Source organism: Phyllobates terribilis, unplaced genomic scaffold, assembly GCF_046119375.1.
Source record: "Phyllobates terribilis strain yellow unplaced genomic scaffold, ASM4611937v1 Scaffold_2__4_contigs__length_985480577, whole genome shotgun sequence".
Lineage (NCBI taxonomy): Eukaryota > Metazoa > Chordata > Amphibia > Anura > Dendrobatidae > Phyllobates > Phyllobates terribilis.
Window position 1 is genome coordinate 970,414,023 of NW_027362762.1, and position 23,007 is coordinate 970,437,029.

Here is a 23,007-nt window from a genome sequence, read left to right on the forward strand (position 1 = left end):
TGCTGTCCATCCGTGTGCCGTCTGTCTGTGTGCTGTATGTGTGCTGTCCATCCGTGTGCTGTCTGTGTGCTGTCCATCCGTGTACCGTCTGTCTGTGTGCTGTATGTGTCCTGTCCGTCCGTGTGCTGTATGTGTGAAGTTCGTCCATGTGCAGTCTGTCTGTGTGCTGTATGTGTGCTGTCCATCCATGTGCTGTCCATCCGTGTACCATGTGTGCTGTATGTGTGCTGTCCATCCGTGTGCTGTATGTGTGCTGTATGTGTGCTGTCCATCTATGTGCCATCCATCTGTGTGCTGTATGTGTGCTGTCTATCCATGTCCTGTCCCGTCCGTCTGTGTGCTGTGTGTGAAGTTCGTCCATGTGCAGACCGTCCGTGTGCCGTCTGTCTGTGTGCTGTATGTGTGCTGTCCATCCATGTGCTTTCATCCGTGTACCGTCTGTCTGTGTGCTGTATGTGTGCTGTCCATCTGTGTACCATCTGTGTGCTGTATGTGTGCTGTCCATCCGTGTGCCGTCTGTCTGTGTGCTGTCCATCCGTGTGCCGTCTGTCTGCTGTATGTGTGCTGTCCATCCATGTGCTTCCATCCTTGTGCCATCTGTTTGTGTGTGTGCTTCCATCATGTGCCGTCTGTGTGCTGTCCATCCGTGTGCCGTCTGTGTGCTGTCCATCCGTGTGCTGTCCATCCGTGTGCTGTCCATCCGTGTGCTGTCCATCCGTGTGGTGTGTGTGCTGTCCATCTATGTGCTGTCCATCTATGTGCTGTCCATCTGTGTGCTGTCTATCCATGTCCTGTCCATCCGTCTGTGTGCTGTGTGTGAAGTTCGTCCATGTGCAGACCGTCCGTGTGCTGTCCATCCGTGTGCCGTCTGTCTGTGTGCTGTCCATACATGTGCTTTCATCCGTGTACCGTCTGTCTGTGTGCTGTATGTGTGCTGTCCGTGTGCTGTCCATCTGTCTGTGTGCTGTATGTGTGCTGTCCATCCTTATGCCGTCTGTGTGTGCGCTGTCCATCCTTATGCCGTCTGTCTGTGTGCTGTATGTGTGCTGTCCATCCTTGTGCCGTCTGTCTGTGTGCTGTACGTATTTAAACACTGTAGCGGAAGGAGAAAGTTGGCAATTTACTATTTTTTATCATACAATAAAAAAAATCACAGATGAAACTGACAAGTGACCAAACGAGGATCCAAAACACTGGTGAAAATCGGATCATCTATTTTGTATTCGTAGAACAATCGCTGATGTCTGAATGAGGCCTTAGGATTTTTTTTAACACAAAGTAAACTCTTGGAAATTATGGCCTTTAGCAGAAAAAGCGTCCTCAGCTCTGACAGCTCAGTCACAAGGAGGGAAGTTGTGGTTTTGGACTGACAAGTGGATGGGCTTCAAAAAATAAAATAATCCAAACCCAAATGTCTAACAGAGCAGCGCCCCGTGGAGCAGCGCCCCAACAGAGCAGAGCCCCAACAGAGCAGAGCCCCGCGGAGCAGCGCCCCGTGGAGCATCGCCCCACAGAGCAGCGCTCCGCAAAACAGCGCCCCACCTCACAGAGCAGCGCCCCAACAGAGAAGCGCGCCAACAGAGCAGCGCCCCAACAGAGCAGCGCTGCGCAAAACAGCGCCCCACCTCACAGCACCCCGCCCCACAGAGCAGCGCCCCCGGGACGTCGCTGCTAATCAGCGGTGAATTCTGGAGTCTGAACAGATCAGAAGTTGAAAGTTGGACGTTTTTTCCTTTTCATCTGAATTAACTTGTTTAGGGATTAATTATCCGCCATTGTGCCGGGCCGTGTCCGCCATTGTGCCCGGGCCGTGTCCGCCATTGTGCCCGGGCCGTGTCCGCCAATGTGCCCGGGCCGTGTCCGCCAATGTGCCCGGGCCGTGTCCGCCAATGTGCCCGGGCCGTGTCCGCCATTGTGCCCGGGCCGTGTCCGCCATTGTGCCCGGGCCGTGTAAGCCAATGTGCCTGGGCCGTGTCCGCCATTGTACCTGCCTTTGTGTAGCATCCCCTCTTCTTCTTACAACAGTCTGTAAACACCGGGAGGTGAGGAGATAATCGCTGGAGTTTTGGGAGAGGAAAGTTGGTCCCTTCTTGTCTGTCAGATTCTCGCTGCTTCTCAGCTCGGGGTCTTTGCTGGATTATATTATACTAGCTATTGAGCCCGTTCTACGCCTGGGTGGCGAGCATTTTATTGGTATATGGTCTCCCATGCTGGAATGTGCTGCCCCCCTCCTGGTATTTGTGCTGCCCCTATCCTGTCCCCACCATCCTATCCTGGTATGCATGGCACCCCTCATCCCCATCCTGGTATGCATGGCACCCCATCCCTCAACCCTATCCTGGTATGCATGGCACCCCTCACCCCCAGTCCTGGTATGTATGGCACCCCTCATCCCCAATCCTGGTATGCATGGTCCCCCATCCCTATCCTGATATGTATGGTGCCCCTCATCCTGGTATGGATGGTACCCCTCATCCCTATCCTGGTATGCATGGCACCCCTCATCCCCAAACCTGGTACAGTGCATTGTGAAAGTATTTGGGCCCCTTGAACTTTTCTACCTTTTGCCACATTTCTGGCTTCAAACATAAAGATATAAAATTCTAACTTTTTTGGGAAGAATCAACAACAAGTGGGACACAATCGTGAAGTGGAATGAAATTTATTGGATATTTTAAACTTTTTAAAAAAATTAAAAACTGAAAAGTGGGGCGTGCAATATTATTCGGCCCCCTTGAGTTAATACTTTGTAGCGCCACCTTTTGCTGCGATTACCGCTGCAAGTCGCTTGGGGTATGTCTCTGTTTTGCACATCGAGAGGCTGAAATTCTTGCCCATTCTTCCTTGCAAAACAGCTCGAGCTCATTGAGGTTGGATGGAGGGCGTTTGTGAACAGCGGTTTTCAGCTCTTTCCACAGATTCTCAATCGGATTCAGGTCTGGACTTTGACTTGGCCATTCTAACACCTGGATACGTTTATTTTTGAACCATTCCATTGTAGATTTTGCTTTATGTTTGGGACCATTGTCTTGTTGGAAGATAAATCTCCGTCCCAGTCTCGGGTCAACAGGTTTTCTTCCAGAATGGTCCTGCATTTGGCTCCGTCCATCTTCCCATCAATTTTAACCATCTTCCCTGTCCCTGCTGAAGAAAAGCAGGCCCAAACCATGATGCTGCCACCACCATATTTGACAGTGGGGATGGTGTTTTGAGGGTGATGAGCTGTGTTGCTTTTACGCCAAACATATCGTTTTGCATTGTTGCCTAAAAGTTCGATTTTGGTTTCATCTGACCAGAGCATCTTATTCCACATGTTTGTTGTGTCTCCCAGGTGGCTTGTGGCAAACTTCAAACGAGACTTTTTATGGATATCTTTGAGAAATGGCTTTCTTCTTGCCACTCTTCTATAAAGGCCAGATTTGTGCAGTGTACGACTGATTGTTGTCCTATGGACAGACTCTCCCACCTCAGCTGTAGATCTCTGCAGTTCATCCAGAGTGATCATGGGCCTTTTGGCTGCATCTCTGATCAGTCTTCTCCTTGTTCGAGATGAAAGTTTAGAGGGACGGCCGGGTCTTGGTAGATTTCAAGCGGTCTGATACTCCTTCCATTTCAATATGATCGCTTGCACAGTGCTCCTTGAGATGTTTAAAACTTGGGAAATCTTTTTGTATCCAAATCCGGCTTTAAACTTCGCCACAACAGTATCTCGGACCTGCCTGGTGTGTTCCTTGGTCTTCATGATGCTCTCTGCACTTGATACTGAACCCTGAGACTATCACACAGCAGAGACCCCTGAGACTATCACAGAGCAGGTGCATTTATATGGAGACTTGATTACACACAGGTGGATCCTATGTATCATTACCAGTCATTTAGGACAACATTGGATCATTCAGAGATCCTCACTGAACTTCTGTACTGAAAGTAAAGGGGCCGAATAATATTGCACGCCCCACTTTACAGTTTTGAATTTGTTAAAGTTTAAAATATCCAATAAATTTCGTTCCACTTCACCATTGTGTCCCACTTGTTGTTGATTCTTCCCAAAAAAATTTGAATTTTATATCTTTATATTTGAAGCCAGAAATGTGGCAAAAGGTAGAAAAGTTCAAGGGGGCCAAATACTTTCACAAGGCACTGTATCCCTCATCCTGGTATGCATGGCCCCCTCATCCCCAATCCTGGTTTGTATGGCTTCCTCATCCCTTATCCTGGTATGCATGGTCCCCCTCATCCCTATCCTGGTATGCATGGTACCCTCACCCCCCAATCCTGGTATGCATGGTCCCCTCACCCCCCAATCCTGGTATGCATGGTCCCCTCACCCCCCAATCCTGGTATGCATGGTCCCCTCACCCCCCATTCCTGGTATGTGTGGTACCCCTCATTCACCAATCCTGGTATGCATGGTACCCTGCATTCCTATCCTGGTATGGATGGTACCCCTCATCCCTATTCTGGTATGTATAGTACCCCTCATCCTGGCATGCATGGCACACCTCATCCCCAATCCTGGTTTGTATGGCTCCCTCATCCTGGTATGCATGGTACCCCTCATCCCTATTCTGGTATGTATGGTACCCCTCATCCTGGTATGCATGGTACCCCTCATCCTGGTATGCATGGCACCCCATCCTGATATGCATGGCACCCCGCATTCCTATCCTGGTATGTATGTTACCCCTCATCCCTATTCTGGTATGCATGGTCCCCTCACCCTCCAATCCTGGTATGCATGGCACCCCTCACCCCCCAATCCTGGTATGCATGGCACCCCTCACCCCCCAATCCTGGTATGCATGGCACCCCTCATCCCCAATCCTGGTATGCATAGCACCCCTCATCCCCAATCCTGGTATGCATAGCACCCCTCACCCCCCAATCCTGGTATGCATGGCACCCCTCACCCCCCAATCCTGGTATGCATGGCACCCCTCATCCCCAATCCTGGTATGCATAGCACCCCTCACCCCCCAATCCTGGTATGCATAGCACCCCTCACCCCCCAATCCTGGTATGCATGGCACCCCTCACCCCCCAATCCTGGTATGCATGGTCCCCTCACCCCCCATTCCTGGTATGCATGGCACCCCTCAATCCTGGTATGCATGGCACCCTTTCACGTTGCACACATACAAACAAACAATTATACTCACCTTTCTTCCCTGTGCTCCAGCGCTGCGGTGTCCTGTTCTGCCAGAGGCCGGGGGAGGAGTGCGGCGCCGGAGTACACGCGTTCCCGTCCGGCGCCATTTTGCTGAAGACACACTGCAAATGTGTCTTCAGTAAAATGCCGCCGGATAGCGCATGCGCCGACTCCGACGCCTCACTCCTGCCTCAGTCTCCGGCAAAGAGAGGCGCCGCGGCAATGCTCCTCCTCAGGTAAGTATGCAAGTATGGCGCCGGAGATCGCAGTATGCGTTCAGTGTCTACACATACCGCGATCTCTGGCGCCATACACTCCTCTTACCTGTAACGGCTCCATGCGTTCTGTCTGGAGCCAGACTGTGCAGGCGTGTCGTGCTTGCGCAGTCTATAAAGGCTTCAGACAGAGATGCGCATCCCCGATTATATTATAGATGTTTTCTATTGGTGAAAGGGCCGGACTGAAGGTGACTGCTTCACCCGTTAAACTCTTTTTCTGCGGAGCTGTGCTGCTGTGATGAATGCAGTATCGGGTTTATCATTGCCCTGCTGGTCTTCTCTGAAATAAATGCTGTCTGGACGGAGTAGATTTTCTCACACCTTTATATTAGTGCCTATGGCAGGCACTAATGTCCCCCATACAGTAAACTGTGTGTTCTCCTCCATAACAAGCTGGACGGTCCCTCTCCTCCATAACAAGCTGGGTGGTTCCTCTCCTCCATAACAAGCTGGACGGTCCCTCTCCTCCATAACAAGCTGGACGGTCCCTCTCCTCCATAACAAGCTGGACGGTCCCTCTCCTCCATAACAAGCTGGACGGTCCCTCTCCTCCATAACAAGCTGGACGGTCCCTCTCCTCCATAACAAGCTGGGTGGTTCCTCTCCTGCTGAATCTATAAGACATGGAACCACAAAACAGTTTTTCATTTTGTCTCTGTCCATTATGAGCTTTGGCTTTGAGAAAACGGCATTGTTTCTGGATTGTGCTGATATTCGGCTTCTTCCTTACATGATGGAGCGGTCACTTGTATTTGTGGATTGTACGGCGACTTGTGATCACAGACTATTTCTGGAAGTTTCCTGCTCCCATGCAGTGATTTGTACGATGGGATCCTGCCTGTATTTAGTGCAGTGCGGCCTCAGGGCCCGGAGATCCTGAGCCTCCAATACTGACTGTCGGCCTTGTACCTTGTGCAGATGGATCTCTCCAGAATCTCCAACTTCTCTGATGATATTTTGTGCTGTAGCTGGGGGAGATTCAGTCTTTGTTATTTTATATCATACATGTCAAACTCTGGCCCGCAGGGTGGTTTTATTTGGCCTGCAACACTAGAACCACCAACCCTGTGGAGCCATTATTCTGTATGTAGGACTATGTGGAGCCCATTATACTGATTATAGGACTTTGCGGGGACCATTATTCTGTATGTAGGACTATGTGGAGCCCATTATACTGAATATAGGACTTTGCGGGGACCATTATTCTGTATGGGGGGCCATTATACTGTATGGAGGACTATGTGGGGCCATTATTCTGTATGGAGGACTATGTGGGGCCATTATACTGTATGGAGGACTATGTGGGGCCATTATACTGTATGGAGGACTATGTGGGGCCATTATACTGTATGGAGGACTATGTGGGGCACATTATGCTGTATGGAGGACTATGTGGGGCACATTATACTGTATGGAGGACTATGTGGGGCCCATTATTCTGTATGGAGGGCTATGGGGGGCCATTATACTGTATGGAGGACTATGTGGGGCCATTATTCAAATGGAGGACTCTGTGGGGCCATTATACTGTATGGAGGACTATGTGAGGCCCATTATACTGTATGGAGGACTATGTGGGTCCCATTATTCTGTATGGAGGACTATGTGGAGCCATTATACTGTACTGAGCACTATGCGGGGCCATTATACTGTATGGAGGACTATGTGGGGCCATTATACTGTATGGAGGACTGTGCGGGGCCATTATACTGTATGGAGGACTATGTGGGGTCTACTATACTGTATGGAGGACTATGTGGGGCCCATTATTCTGTATTGAGGGCTATGGGGGGCCCATTATACTGTATGGAGGACTATGTGGGGCCCATTATTCTGTATGGAGGACTATGTGGGGTCTATTATACAGTATGGAGGACTATGTGGAGCCCATTATACTGTATACTGGTTGGCCCGTGACTTTGTCCAAGTTTTTAATTTTGGCACTGTGTGTGTTTGAGATCCCTGTTTTACATTGAAAAACATTATTCTGAAGTTGTTCCACAATTTTTAACCGCAGTTCTCAGATCGGTGATCTCCGACCATCTTTACTTCGGAGAGACTCTGCCTCTCTCACATGCTCTTTGTACACAGTCATGTGACTTAGTTGGACATAGACCCTCTGGCTGTTTTTACACCACTTACTTTTCCAGCCTTTGGTTGATGTCCCAGCTGTTCTGAGATTTGTCGCTGACATCAATTTCTAAAGGAGATAATTTTTTCAAACGAAATGGAGAAATGTCCATGTCTGATCTGAGTGATAAAGTGTGGAGAAGAGATTTCCAAGTCATTGCATCCTTGATTTCTTTACATCTTACACAACCGCTCAACTTTGTTTTTAAATTGGGATTTGTAAATGAGGAGCTGGAGCTGTAGTATAAGGGGTGTGGTCTCATGTAATTATATTAGTGATGTCATCACCAGGGGGCGGGGCTGACAGCCTCTCACACATGTATACAGCGGGGTGTCAGCAGTGATAGATGAGGAGCTGGTGCTGGAGTATAAGGGGTGCAGCTTTCAGGAATGATCTGAGCAGATTAGCCCTCGGGGCTAAACATTGAGTAATCTGAGATTTTTGGTGCAGTCACTGGACGCTTTGTACTCTGAGGCGCATTACAGTCATGTATAATTACAGTCTGCAACGCAGACACGGGGGGCCGGACGCAGACAGTGGGGGGAGGACACACATACCGGGGCAGATGCAGATATTGGGGCGGACGAAGAGACGAGGGCGGATGCAGACACAGGGGCCGGACGCAGACAGTGGAGGAGGACACACATACTGGGGTAGATGCAGATATTGGGGCGGATGCAGACACGGGGTCCAGACGCTGACACCGGGGTAGATGCAGATATTAGGGCGGATGCAGACACGGGGTCCAGACGCTGACACCGGGGTAGATGCAGATATTAGGGCGGATGCAGACACGGGGTCCGGACGCAGACACCGGGGTAGATGCAGATATTAGCGCGGATGCAGACACGGGGTCCGGACGCAGACACCGGGGTAGATGCAGATATTAGGGCGGATGCAGACATGGGGTCCAGACGCAGACACCGGGGTAGATGCAGATATTAGGGCGGATGCAGACACGGGGTCCGGACGCAGACACCGGGGTAGATGCAGATATTAGCGCGGATGCAGACACGGGGTCCGGACGCAGACACCGGGGTAGATGCAGATATTAGGGCGGATGCAGACATGGGGTCCAGACGCAGACACCGGGGTAGATGCAGATATTAGGGCGGATGCAGACACGGGGTCCGGAAGCAGACACCGGGGTAGATGCAGATATTAGGGCGGATGCAGACACGGGGTCCGGAAGCAGACACCGGGGTAGATGCAGATATTAGGGCGGATGCAGACACGGGGTCCGGACGCAGACACCGGGGTAGATGCAGATATTAGGGCGGATGCAGACACGGGGTCCAGACGCAGACACCGGGGTAGATGCAGATATTAGGGCGGATGCAGACACGGGGTCCGGACGCAGACACCGGGGTAGATGCAGATATTGGGGCGGATGCAGACACGGGGTCCGGACGCAGACACCGGGGTAGATGCAGATATTAGGGCGGATGCAGACACGGGGTCCGGACGCAGACACCGGGGTAGATGCAGATATTGGGGTGGATGCAGACACGGGGGTCCGGACGCAGACACCGGGGTAGATGCAGATATTGGAGCAGACACCGGGACGGCTCATCACAAATGTGGAAGGTGAAATCTGCTCCAAACCTGAAATCAATATCCGCTGCGTGTGAAGGCGAGTGCGGCCTCCTGTGATGGATGAGCAGTCAGGATGAGTGGTAACGTCTAGACATGTCTGACACTGATCTCCTCCATGAAGGTGCTGACATGTATCCACTGCTGCAGAGGCCTCCAGATTGTGCTGGGACTGCTCCACGTGTGCAGCGTCTGATGATCTGGGCAGAGCCCTGGTCACTGTAATGGAGAACTGTCAGTACAGAGCTGCAGTACTGTGTATAGCCTGTGCACATAAGTGGCGCTCTCTGCAAGAAAAAATATCACACAACTCCATCTACTATATAATTGTCTTAGTCCGCCCGCCCGTCCGTCCGTCCGATCCCGCGTCGCTCATTGGTCCAGCAGCGGCCAATCAGCGCCGCGGGATTTCAGAAAAAAGATGGCGGCCGTTAGCGGCTCATCTGCGGGACGGAGCTCAGCGGCGTTGCAGCCGTGAGATGAGCGCCTCGAGGCGCTCATGTCCCGGCCGGTAGCAGCGGAAGGACCGCCGGTGTCGCTGACATCCATGCGGAAGGGAGGACCGGGGAGCGGCGCTGCGGGTCGGGATACTTCTGCTGCGAGCAGTCGCTCATGTCCCGGGTTCTCGCCGCGGAAGTAGCCGCACAGGCAGCGCCGCTCCCCGGTCCTCACCAAGACGATTCGATGATTGGTCGGGTCCGAAGACCGCGACCAATCACTGACCTTAGCGCAAAAGTTAAATAACGCTGTGCTGATTGGTCGCGGACGCTGCCCGCGACCAATCACCGATTTGGGCGCCAAATTTAAATATCGGCCGCGACCAATCAGCACAGTAGTGGTTAACTTTAGCCGCAAGATCAGTGATTGGTTGCGGGCCAAGACCGCGACCAATCACCGATTTGTGCGGCACATTTAAATAGCGACCGCGACCAATTGGATGTCAGCGCCGCTCCCCGGTCCTCCCTTCACACCCTAGCCGCATGGATGTCAGCGCCGCTGCCTGTGCGGGTACTTCCGCTGCGAGAACCCGGGACATGAGCGGGCGCTCGCAGCAGAAGTATCCCGACCCGCAGCGCCGCTCCCCGGTCCTCCCTTCACACCCTAGCCGCTGATGTCCCCACAGTATCCGCATGCTATTACAAAGGTCCAGACATTTGTGTTAAAAATCGCTGATTGGTCGCAGGCGGTGCCTGTGACCAATCACCGATTTGGGCGCCAAATTTAAATATGGGCCGCGACCAATCACCGATCTTGGCTCCAAATTAAACACCGCTGTGCTGATTGGTCGCCGACGCTATTTAAATGTGGCGCCAAAATCGGTGATTGGTCGCGGGCAGCGCCAGCGACCAATCAGCGATTTTTAACACAAATGTCCGGACCTTTGTAACACCATGCGGATACTGTGGGGACATCAGCGGCTAGGGTGTGAAGGGAGGACCGGGGAGCGGCGCTGCGGGTCCGGATATTTCTGCTGCGAGCGCCCGCTCATGTCCCGGGTTCTCGCAGCGGAAGTACCCGCACAGGCAGCGGCGCTCCCCGGTCCTCACTAATACGATTCCGCTCCCCGATCCTCACCAGTACGATTCGCTGATTGGTCGCGTGCGGAGAGCGCGACCAATCAGCGATCTTGGCGCTAAAGTTAAACACCGCTCTGCTGATTGGTCGCGGCCGCTGCCCGCGACCAATCACCGATTTGGGCGCCACATTTAAATAGCGGCCGCGACCAATCAGCGATCTTGCCGCCACATTTAAACACTGCTGTGCTAATTGGTCGCGGACGCCAGCCGCAACCAATCAGCGAGCTTGGCGCAAAATTTAAACAACGCTCTGCTGATTGGTCGCGGTCGCGACTAATCAGCGATTTTGGTGCCAAATTTAAACACGCTCTCCATTCCTCAATAACACGGTTCGCTGATTGCTCGCGGCCGCCGCCCGCGACCAATCAGCGATTTTGGCGCAAAATTTAAACAACGCTCTGCTGATTATTCGCTTCTGACGGCCGCGACCAATCAGCGACTTTGGGGCCAAATTTAAACCCCGCTCTCCTGATTGGTCGAGGCCGGCGACCGCGACCAATCAGCAGAGCGTTGTTTAAATTTGGCGCCAATCTCGTTGATTGGTCGCGGCCGCCATCAGCGATTTGGGCGCCAAATTTAAACGCAGCTCTGCTAATTGCGCCCCATCGGCAGCATACCTATTCTAGAATACCCGATGCGTTCGAATCGGGCCACCATCTAGTTAATAATAACAATCATTGTGTGCGTGGGTGTTTTGCAGAAGAGGATTCTGGAGCTGTACATCACTCCTCTATAGGGTGCAGAGTCCGTCATCATCACTGGACATATGGAAACACATCTGGGCCCCGATCCATCATTGCCCTCGTCCCTTTTTTTTGTCTGCATCCAGTTCATTATTTGCGCCTTTTTGAAGTGCATTTGATATGGGCTGGCGTTTTTTTTTTTTTTGTTTTCCACCTTCTGTGCAGAGTTTAGCGATTACAGATGTTTTCAGCCAATTCTTTATGTGCAACTTTTTAAAAGGTCGCAAAATTTGGAGCAACTTCACTCTGCCACATTTTGTGAAACATGCCACGTTTTTGTGCTAAAAAACCCCCAGAAAACAGATCATTTTTTACTTTGCACAAAATTTATGAACCACGTGCGCGATTTTGAGGAATTTAGCACAAAAAAGGGTCAGCTACTTCCACAAGAGAAAACATTGGAGGTGACCTTAAAACCACAAACGATGAATCGAGTATACAGAGTAATTGGTGCATGAATTTTACACAAAGCCAGAACTGAATCCTAAAAGGCCGGACTGTCAGGAAACGAACACATACATGTCAAAGTCTGGGCACCCCTGGTCAAAATTACTGTCATTGTGAACAGTTAATCAAGTTGAAGATGAAATGATCTCTAAAAGGCCTAAAGTTACAGATGACACATCTCCTTTGTATATAATATATATACAGGTGCATCTCACTAAATTAGAATATCATCGAAAAGTGAATTTATTTCCGTTCTTCAATACAAAAAGTGAAAACTCCTATATTATATAGAGTCATTACACACAGAGGGATCTATTCTATAGAGTCATTACACACAGAGGGATCTATTCTATAGAGTCATTACACACAGAGGGATCTATTCTATAGAGTCATTACACACAGAGGGATCTATTCTATAGAGTCATTACACACAGAGGGATCTATTCTATAGAGTCATTACACACAGAGGGATCTATTCTATAGAGTCATTACACACAGAGGGATCTATTCTATAGAGTCATTACACACAGAGGGATCTATTCTATAGAGTCATTACACACAGAGGGATCTATTCTATAGAGTCATTACACACAGAGGGATCTATTCTATAGAGTCATTACACACAGAGGGATCTATTCTATAGAGTCATTACACACAGAGGGATCTATTCTATAGAGTCATTACACACAGAGCGATCTATTCTATAGAGTCATTACACACAGAGGGATCTATTCTATAGAGTCATTACACACAGAGGGATCTATTCTATAGAGTCATTACACACAGAGGGATCTATTCTATAGAGTCATTACACACAGAGGGATCTATTCTATAGAGTCATTACACACAGAGGGATCTATTCTATAGAGTCATTACACACAGAGGGATCTATTCTATAGAGTCATTACACACAGAGGGATCTATTCTATAGAGTCATTACACACAGAGGGATCTATTCTATAGTCATTACACGCAGAGGGATCTATTCTATAGTCATTACACGCAGAGGGATCTATTCTATAGTCATTACACACAGAGGGATCTATTCTATAGAGTCATTACACACAGAGCGATCTATTCTATAGAGTCATTACACGCAGAGGGATCTATTATATAGTCATTACACACAGAGGGATCTATTATATAGAGTCATTACACACAGAGGGATCTATTCTATAGTCATTACACACAGAGGGATCTATTCTATAGAGTCATTACACGCAGACGGATCTATTCTATAGAGTCATTACACGCAGAGGGATCTATTCTATAGAGACATTACACGCAGAGGGATCTATTCTATAGAGTCATTACACGCAGAGGGATCTATTCTATAGAGTCATTACACGCAGAGGGATCTATTCTATAGAGTCATTACACACAAAGCGATCTATTCTATAGAGTCATTACACACAGAGGGATCTATTATATAGTCATTACACGCAGAGGGATCTATTCTATAGAGTCATTACACGCAGAGGGATCTATTCTATAGAGTCATTACACGCAGAGGGATCTATTCTATAGTCATTACACACAGAGGGATCTATTATATAGAGTCATTAAACACAGAGGGATCTATTCTATAGAGTCATTACACGCAGAGGGATCTATTCTATAGTCATTACACAGAGGGATCTATTCTATAGAGTCATTACACACAAAGCGATCTATTCTATAGAGTCATTACACGCAGAGGGATCTATTCTATAGAGTCATTACACGCAGAGGGATCTATTCTATAGAGTCATTACACGCAGAGGGATCTATTCTATAGAGTCATTACACGCAGAGGGATCTATTCTATAGTCATTACACACAGAGGGATCTATTATATAGAGTCATTAAACACAGAGGGATCTATTATATAGAGTCATTACACGCAGAGGGATCTATTCTATAGAGTCATTACACACAGAGGGATCTATTCTATAGAGTCATTACACACAGAGGGATCTATTCTATAGAGTCATTACACACAGAGGGATCTATTATATAGTCATTACACGCAGAGGGATCTATTCTATAGAGTCATTACACGCAGAGGGATCTATTCTATAGAGTCATTACACGCAGAGGGATCTATTCTATAGTCATTACACACAGAGGGATCTATTATATAGAGTCATTAAACACAGAGGGATCTATTATATAGAGTCATTACACGCAGAGGGATCTATTCTATAGAGTCATTACACGCAGAGGGATCTATTCTATAGAGTCATTACACGCAGAGGGATCTATTCTATAGAGTCATTACACGCAGAGGGATCTATTCTATAGAGTCATTACACGCAGAGGGATCTATTCTAGTCATTACACAGAGGGATCTATTCTATAGAGTCATTACACACAAAGCGATCTATTCTATAGAGTCATTACACACAGAGGGATCTATTATATAGTCATTACATGCAGAGGGATCTGTTATATAGAGTCATTACACACAGAGTGATCTATAATATAGAGTCATTACACACAGAGGAATCTATTATATAGAGTCATTACACACAGAGGGATCTATTATATAGAGTCATTACACACAGAGGGATCTATTATATAGTCATTACATGCAGAGGGATCTGTTATATAGAGTCATTACACACAGAGTGATCTATAATATAGAGTCATTACACACAGAGGGATCTATTATATAGTCATTACACAGAGGGATCTATTATATAGAGTCATTACACGCAGAGCGATCTATTATATAGAGTCATTACACGCAGAGGGATCTATTATATAGAGTCATTACAAGCAGAGCGATCTATTATATAGAGTCATTACACGCAGAGGGATCTGTTATATAGAGACATTACACACAGAGTGATCTATTATATCAGGGGTCTCAAACTCGGCTGGGTATATGGGCCGCACATGGAAAAAATTTGAATTTGGGGGGCCGCATTCTTTGTTCAATGAGACATTTTTAGTGATACCATTTTTTTTTGTATACACCTTTTGAACATTTTTTCCGTGTTTATTTTTTTATAGCTTGGGTCGTTATGGATGTGGTGATGATAAACGTGCACTTTTTTGTGTTTACTTTAGTTTACATATAAAACAGCATTTTTAGTGCCCAATATTTTTTCATGCTTTATTTTTATTTTTTAGATTTTTACAATTTTGTTTCCCCCAATTGGCCACATTCAGTAATATTGTCTTACAATTAGCATCATATAGTAATAATGGCAAACATCTTGTACTAATGTGCCCCATCCAGGTCCCCATCCTGTGGCTATGTGCCCCATCCCGGTCCCCATCCTGTGGCTATGTGCCCCATCCCGGTCCCCATCCTGTGGCTATGTGCCCCATCCCGGTCCCCATCCTGTGGCTATGTGCCCCATCCCGGTCCCCATCCTGTGGCTATGTGCCCCATCCCGGTCCCCATCTTGTGGCTATGTGCCCCATCCCGGTCCCCATCTTTGGCTATGTGCCCCATCCAGGTCCCCATCTTGAGGCTATGTGCCCCATCCAGGTCCCCATCTTGTGGCTATGTGCCCCATCCCGGTCCCCATCCTGAGGCTATGTGCCCCATCCCGGTCCCCATCTTGAGGCTATGTGCCCCATCCAGGTCCCCATCTTGAGGCTATGTGCCCCATCCAGGTCCCCATCTTGAGGCTATGTGCCCCATCCAGGTCCCCATCTTGTGGCTATGTGCCCCATCCAGGTCCCCATCCTGAGGCTATGTGCCCCATCCCGGTCCCCATCCTGTGGCTATGTGCCCCATCCCGGTCCCCATCCTGTGGCTATGTGCCCCATCCCGGTCCCCATCTTGTGGCTATGTGCCCCATCCCGGTCCCCATCTTGTGGCTATGTGCCCCATCCCGGTCCCCATCTTGTGGCTATGTGCCCCATCCAGGTCCACATCCTGTGGCTATGTGCCCCATCCCGGTCCCTATCTTGTGGCTATGTGCCCCATCCAGGTCCACATCCTGTGGCTATGTGCCCCATCCAGGTCCACATCCTGTGGCTATGTGCCCCATCCAGGTCCCCTCTTGTGGCTATGTGCCCCCTGTTCTTCACACACATAAAATAGAAAAAAAAAAAAAGATGATTCTCACCTGTCCTCCGTTCCCTCGGCGGCCTTCCTGCAGATGTGGCCCGCAGGCACCACAGAGTCCGACCCCTTGACGATCCCGACCTGGTCCAGGAGGAGCCGCCGACAGCAGCGCTGCATTGCCGCACACAGACTGTCTCCCAGCACTGCATTTTCAATGTCAGCCGCCGGCCAATCAGAGGCCAGCAGCTGATAGCTGCGTATGGCAATGACGTCATACTCGCTGCGCCGACACGCAGATATCAGCTGCTGGCCTCTGATTGGCCGGCGGCTGGCATTGTAAATGCAGTGCTGGGAAACAGTCTCTGTGCGGCAATGCAGCGCTGCTGTCGGCGGCTCCTCCTGGACCAGGTCGGGATCGTCAAGGGGTCTGTGCCTGCGGGCCGTATAAAGCAGCCTCAGGGGCCACATGCGGCCCGAGGGCCGCGTGTTTGAGACCCCTGTATTATATAGAGTCATTACACACAGAGGGATCTGTTATATAGAGTCATTACACACAGAGGGATCTGTTATATAGTCATTACACGCAGAGGGATCTATTCTATAGAGTCATTACACGCAGAGGGATCTATTATATAGAGTCATTACACGCAGAGGGATCTATTATATAGAGTCATTACACACAGAGGGATCTATTATATAGAGTCATTACACACAGAGATCTATTCTATAGAGTCATTACACGCAGAGGGATCTATTCTATAGAGTCATTACACGCAGAGGGATCTATTCTATAGAGTCATTACACGCAGAGTGATCTATTCTATAGAGTCATTACACGCAGAGGGATCTATTCTATAGTCATTACACAGAGGGATCTATTCTATAGAGTCATTACACACAAAGCGATCTATTCTATAGAGTCATTACACACAGAGGGATCTATTATATAGAGTCATTACACGCAGAGGGATCTATTATATAGAGTCATTAAACGCAGAGCGATCTATTATATAGAGTCATTACACGCAGAGGGATCTATTCTATAGAGTCATTACACGCAGAGGGATCTATTCTATAGAGTCATTACACGCAGAGGGATCTATTCTATAGAGTCATTACACACAGAGGGATCTATTCTATAGTCATTACACACAGAGGGATCTATTATATAGAGTCATTAAACACAGAGGGATCTATTATATAGAGTCATTACACACAGAGGGACCTATTATATAGAGTCATTACACACAGAGGGATCTATTATGTAGAGTCATTACACACAGAGGGATCTATTATATAGAGTCATTACACACAGAGGGATCTATTATATAGAGTCATTACACACAGAGGGATCTATTATATAGAGTCATTACACACAGAGGGATCTGTTATATAGAGTCATTACACGCAGAGGGATCTATTCTATAGAGTCATTACACACAGAGGGATCTATTATATAGTCATTACACACAGAGGGATTATATAGTCATTACACACAGAGGGATCTGTTATATAGAGTCATTACACGCAGAGGGATCTATTCTATAGAGTCATTACACACAGAGGGATCTATTATATAGTCATTACACACAGAGGAATCTATTATATAGTCATTACACACAGAGGAATCTATTATATAGAGTCATTACACACAGAGGAATCTATTATATAGAGTCATTACACAGAGGGATCTATTATATAGAGTCATTACACACAGAGGGATATATTATATAGTCATTACACACAGAGGGATCTATTATATAGAGTCATTACAAGCAGAGCGATCTATTATATAGAGTCATTACACGCAGAGGGATCTATTATATAGAGTCATTACACGCAGAGGGATCTATTATATAGAGTCATTACACGCAGAGGGATCTATTATATAGAGTCATTACACGCAGAGGGATCTATTATATAGAGTCGTCACACGCAGAGGGATCTATTATATAGAGTCGTCACACGCAGAGGGATCTATTATATAGAGTCGTCACACGCAGAGGGATCTATTATAGAGTCGTCACACGCAGAGGGATCTATTATATAGTCGTCACACGCAGAGGGATCTATTATATAGAGTCGTCACACGCAGAGGGATCTATTATATAGAGTCATTACACGCAGAGGGATCTATTATAGAGTCATTACACACAGAGGGATCTATTATATAGAGTCATTACACACAGAGGGATCTATTATATAGTCATTACGCACAGAGGAATCTATTATATAGAGTCATTACACACAGAGGGATCTATTACATAGTCATTACACACAGAGGGATCTATTATATAGTCATTACACACAGAGGGATTATATAGTCATTACACACAGAGGGATCTGTTATATAGAGTCATTACACAGAGGGATCTATTATATAGAGTCATTACACACAGAGGGATCTATTATATAGAGTCATTACACGCAGAGGGATCTGTTATATAGTCATTACACGCAGAGGGATCTATTATATAGAGTCATTACACGCAGAGCGATCTATTATATAGAGTCATTACACGCAGAGGGATCTATTATATAGAGTCATTACACGCAGAGGGATCTATTATATAGAGTCATGACACGCAGAGGGATCTATTATATAGAGTCGTCACACGCAGAGGGATCTATTATATAGAGTCGTCACACGCAGAGGGATCTATTATATAGAGTCGTCACACGCAGAGGGATCTATTATATAGAGTCGTCACACGCAGAGGGATCTATTATATAGAGTCGTCACACGCAGAGGGATCTATTATATAGAGTCGTCACACGCAGAGGGATCTATTATATAGAGTCGTCACACGCAGAGGGATCTATTATATAGAGTCGTCACACGCAGAGGGATCTATTATATAGAGTCGTCACACGCAGAGGGATCTATTATATAGAGTCGTCACACGCAGAGGGATCTATTATATAGAGTCGTCACACGCAGAGGGATCTATTATATAGAGTCGTTACACGCAGAGGGATCTACTATATAGTCGTCACACGCAGAGGGATCTATTATATAGAGTCGTCACACGCAGAGGGATCTATTATATAGAGTCATTACACACAGAGGGATCTATTATATAGTCATTACACACAAAGGAATCTATTATATAGAGTCATTACACACAGAGGGATCTATTATATAGTCATTACACACAGAGGGATCTATTATATAGTCATTACACAGAGGGATCTATTAAAGAGTCATTACACACAGAGGGATCTATTATATAGTCATTACACAGAGGGATCTATTATATAGAGTCATTACACACAGAGGGATCTATTATATAGTCATTACACACAGAGGGATTATATAGAGTCATTACACACAGAGGGATCTGTTATATAGAGTCATTACACACAGAGGGATCTATTATATAGAGTCATTACACACAGAGGGATCTATTATATAGAGTCATTACACGCAGAGGGATCTGTTATATAGTCATTACACGCAGAGGGATCTATTATATAGAGTCATTACACGCAGAGCGAACTATTATATAGAGTCATTACACGCAGAGGGATCTATTATATAGAGTCATTACACGCAGAGCGAACTATTATATAGAGTCATTACACGCAGAGCGATCTATTATATAGAGTCATTACACGCAGAGGGATCTATTATATAGAGTCATTACAAGCAGAGCGATCTATTATATAGAGTCATTACACGCAGAGGGATCTGTTATATAGAGACATTACACACAGAGTGATCTATTATATCAGGGGTCTCAAACTCGGCTGGGTATATGGGCCGCACATGGAAAAAATTTGAATTTGGGGGGCCGCATTCTTTGTTCAATGAGACAATTTTAGTGATACCATTTTTTTTTTTGTATACACCTTTTGAACATTTTTTTCCGTGTTTATTTTTTTATAGCTTGGGTCGTTATGGATGTGGTGATGATAAACGTGCACTTTTTTGTGTTTACTTTAGTTTACATATAAAACAGCATTTTTAGTGCCCAATATTTTTTCATGCTTTATTTTTATTTTTTTAGATTTTTACAATTTTGTTTCCCCCAATTGGCCACATTCAGTAATATTGTCTTACAATTAGCATCATATAGTAATAATGGCAAACATCTTGTACTAATGTGCCCCATCCAGGTCCCCATCTTGTGGCTATGTGCCCCATCCAGGTCCCCATCTTGTGGCTATGTGCCCCATCCAGGTCCTCATCTTGTGGCTATGTGCCCCATCCAGGTCCACATCCTGTGGCTATGTGCCCCATCCAGGTCCACATCCTGTGGCTATGTGACCCATCCCGGTCCCCATCTTGTGGCTATGTGCCCCATCCAGGTCCCCATCTTGTGGCTATGTGCCCCATCCAGGTCCCCATCTTGTGGCTATGTGCCCCATCCAGGTCCCCATCTTGAGGCTATGTGCCCCATCCCGGTCCCCATCCTGAGGCTATGTGCCCCATCCCGGTCCCCATCCTGTGGCTATGTGCCCCATCCCGGTCCCCATCTTGTCGCTATGTGCCCCATCCAGGTCCCCATCCTGTCGCTATGTGCCCCATCCCGGTCCCCATCCTGTGGCTATGTGCCCCATCCCGGTCCCCATCCTGTGGCTATGTGCCCCATCCCGGTCCCCATCCTGTGGCTATGTGCCCCATCCAGGTCCACATCCTGTGGCTATGTGCCCCATCCAGGTCCACATCCTGTGGCTATGTGCCCCATCCAGGTCCACATCCTGTGGCTATGTGCCCCATCCAGGTCCACATCCTGTGGCTATGTGCCCCATCCAGGTCCACATCCTGTGGCTATGTGCCCCATCCAGGTCCCCATCTTGTGGCTATGTGCCCCATCCAGGTCCCCATCTTGTGGCTATGTGCCCCATCCAGGTCCACATCTTGTGGCTATGTGCCCCATCCCGGTCCCCATCCTGTGGCTATGTGCCCCATCCCGGTCCCCATCCTGTGGCTATGTGCCCCATCCCGGTCCCCATCCTGTGGCTATGTGCCCCATCCCGGTCCCCATCCTGTGGCTATGTGCCCCATCCCGGTCCCCATCCTGTGGCTATGTGCCCCATCCCGGTCCCCATCTTGTGGCTATGTGCCCCATCCCGGTCCCCATCTTGTGGCTATGTGCCCCATCCCGGTCCCCATCTTGAGGCTATGTGCCCCATCCAGGTCCCCATCTTGAGGCTATGTGCCCCATCCAGGTCCCCATCCTGTGGCTATGTGCCCCATCCCGGTCCCCATCCTGTGGCTATGTGCCCCATCCAGGTCCCCATCCTGTGGCTATGTGCCCCATCCCGGTCCCCATCTTGTACTAATGTGCCCCATCCAGGTCCCCATCTTGTGGTTATGTGTCCCATCCAGGTCCCCATCTTGTGGCTATGTGCCCCATCCAGGTCCCCATCTTGTGGCTATGTGCCCCATCCAGGTCCCCATCTTGAGGCTATGTGCCCCATCCCGGTCCCCATCCTGAGGCTATGTGCCCCATCCCGGTCCCCATCCTGTGGCTATGTGCCCCATCCCGGTCCCCATCTTGTGGCTATGTGCCCCATCCAGGTCCCCATCCTGTGGCTATGTGCCCCATCCAGATCCCCATCCTGTGGCTATGTGCCCCATCCAGGTCCCCATCCTGTGGCTATGTGCCCCATCCCGGTCCCCATCCTGTGGCTATGTGCCCCATCCAGGTCCACATCCTGTGGCTATGTGCCCCATCCAGGTCCACATCCTGTGGCTATGTGCCCCATCCAGGTCCCCATCTTGTGGCTATGTGCCCCATCCCGGCCCCCATCTTGTGGCTATGTGCCCCATCCAGGTCCCCATCTTGTGGCTATGTGCCCCATCCAGGTCCCCTCTTGTGGCTATGTGCCCCCTGTTCTTCACACACATAAAATAGAAAAAAAAAAAAGATGATTCTCACCTGTCCTCCGTTCCCTCGGCGACCTTCCTGCAGATGTGGCCCGCAGGCACCACAGAGTCCGACCCCTTGACGATCCCGACCTGGTCCAGGAGGAGCCGCCGACAGCAGCGCTGCATTGCCGCACACAGACTGTCTCCCAGCACTGCATTTTCAATGTCAGCCGCCGGCCAATCAGAGGCCAGCAGCTGATAGCTGCGTATGGCAATGACGTCATACTCGCTGCGCCGACACGCAGATATCAGCTGCTGGCCTCTGATTGGCCTGCGGCTGACATTGAAAATGCAGTGCTGGGAAACAGTCTCTGTGCGGCAATGCAGCGCTGCTGTCGGCGGCTCCTCCTGGACCAGGTCGGGATCGTCAAGGGGTCTGTGCCTGCGGGCCGCATAAAGCAGCCTCAGGGGCCACATGCGGCCCGAGGGCCGCGTGTTTGAGACCCCTGTATTATATAGAGTCATTACACACAGAGGGATCTATTATATAGAGTCATTACACACAGAGGGATCTGTTATATAGAGTCATTACACACAGAGGGATCTATTATATAGAGTCATTACACGCAGAGCGATCTATTATATAGTCATTACACGCAGAGGGATCTATTATATAGAGTCATTACAAGCAGAGCGATCTATTATATAGAGTCATTACACGCAGAGGGATCTATTATATAGAGTCATTACACGCAGAGGGATCTATTATATAGAGTCATTACACGCAGAGGGATCTATTATATAGAGTCGTCACACGCAGAGGGATCTATTATAGAGTCGTTACACGCAGAGGGATCTATTATAGAGTCGTCACACGCAGAGGGATCTATTATATAGAGTCGTCACACACAGAGGGATCTATTATATAGAGTCATTACACACAGAGGGATCTATTATATAGTCATTACACAGAGGGATCTATTATATAGTCATTACACACAGAGGGATCTATTATATAGTCATTACACACAGAGGGATTATATAGAGTCATTACACACAGAGGGATCTGTTATATAGAGTCATTACACACAGAGGGATCTATTATATAGAGTCATTACACACAGAGGGATCTATTATATAGTCATTACACGCAGAGGGATCTGTTATATAGTCATTACACGCAGAGGGATCTATTATATAGAGTCATTACACGCAGAGCGATCTATTATATAGAGTCATTACACGCAGAGGGATCTATTATATAG

General features: G+C 48.2%; 1 long non-coding RNA gene across 1 annotated transcript in view; it reads right to left on the reverse strand.

The window, feature by feature from the left end:
* Positions 1-5,947: 5,947 nt before the first annotated feature.
* Positions 5,948-23,007, reverse strand: part of LOC141253121 (uncharacterized) — a 135,094-nt gene continuing 118,034 nt past the window's right edge. The window contains exons 2-3 of the long non-coding RNA XR_012314234.1: positions 7,570-7,677; positions 5,948-6,389 (exon numbers count right to left, since the gene is read on the reverse strand). This is a non-coding gene — a long non-coding RNA (uncharacterized lncRNA). The remainder of the gene's footprint in view (positions 6,390-7,569; positions 7,678-23,007) is intronic.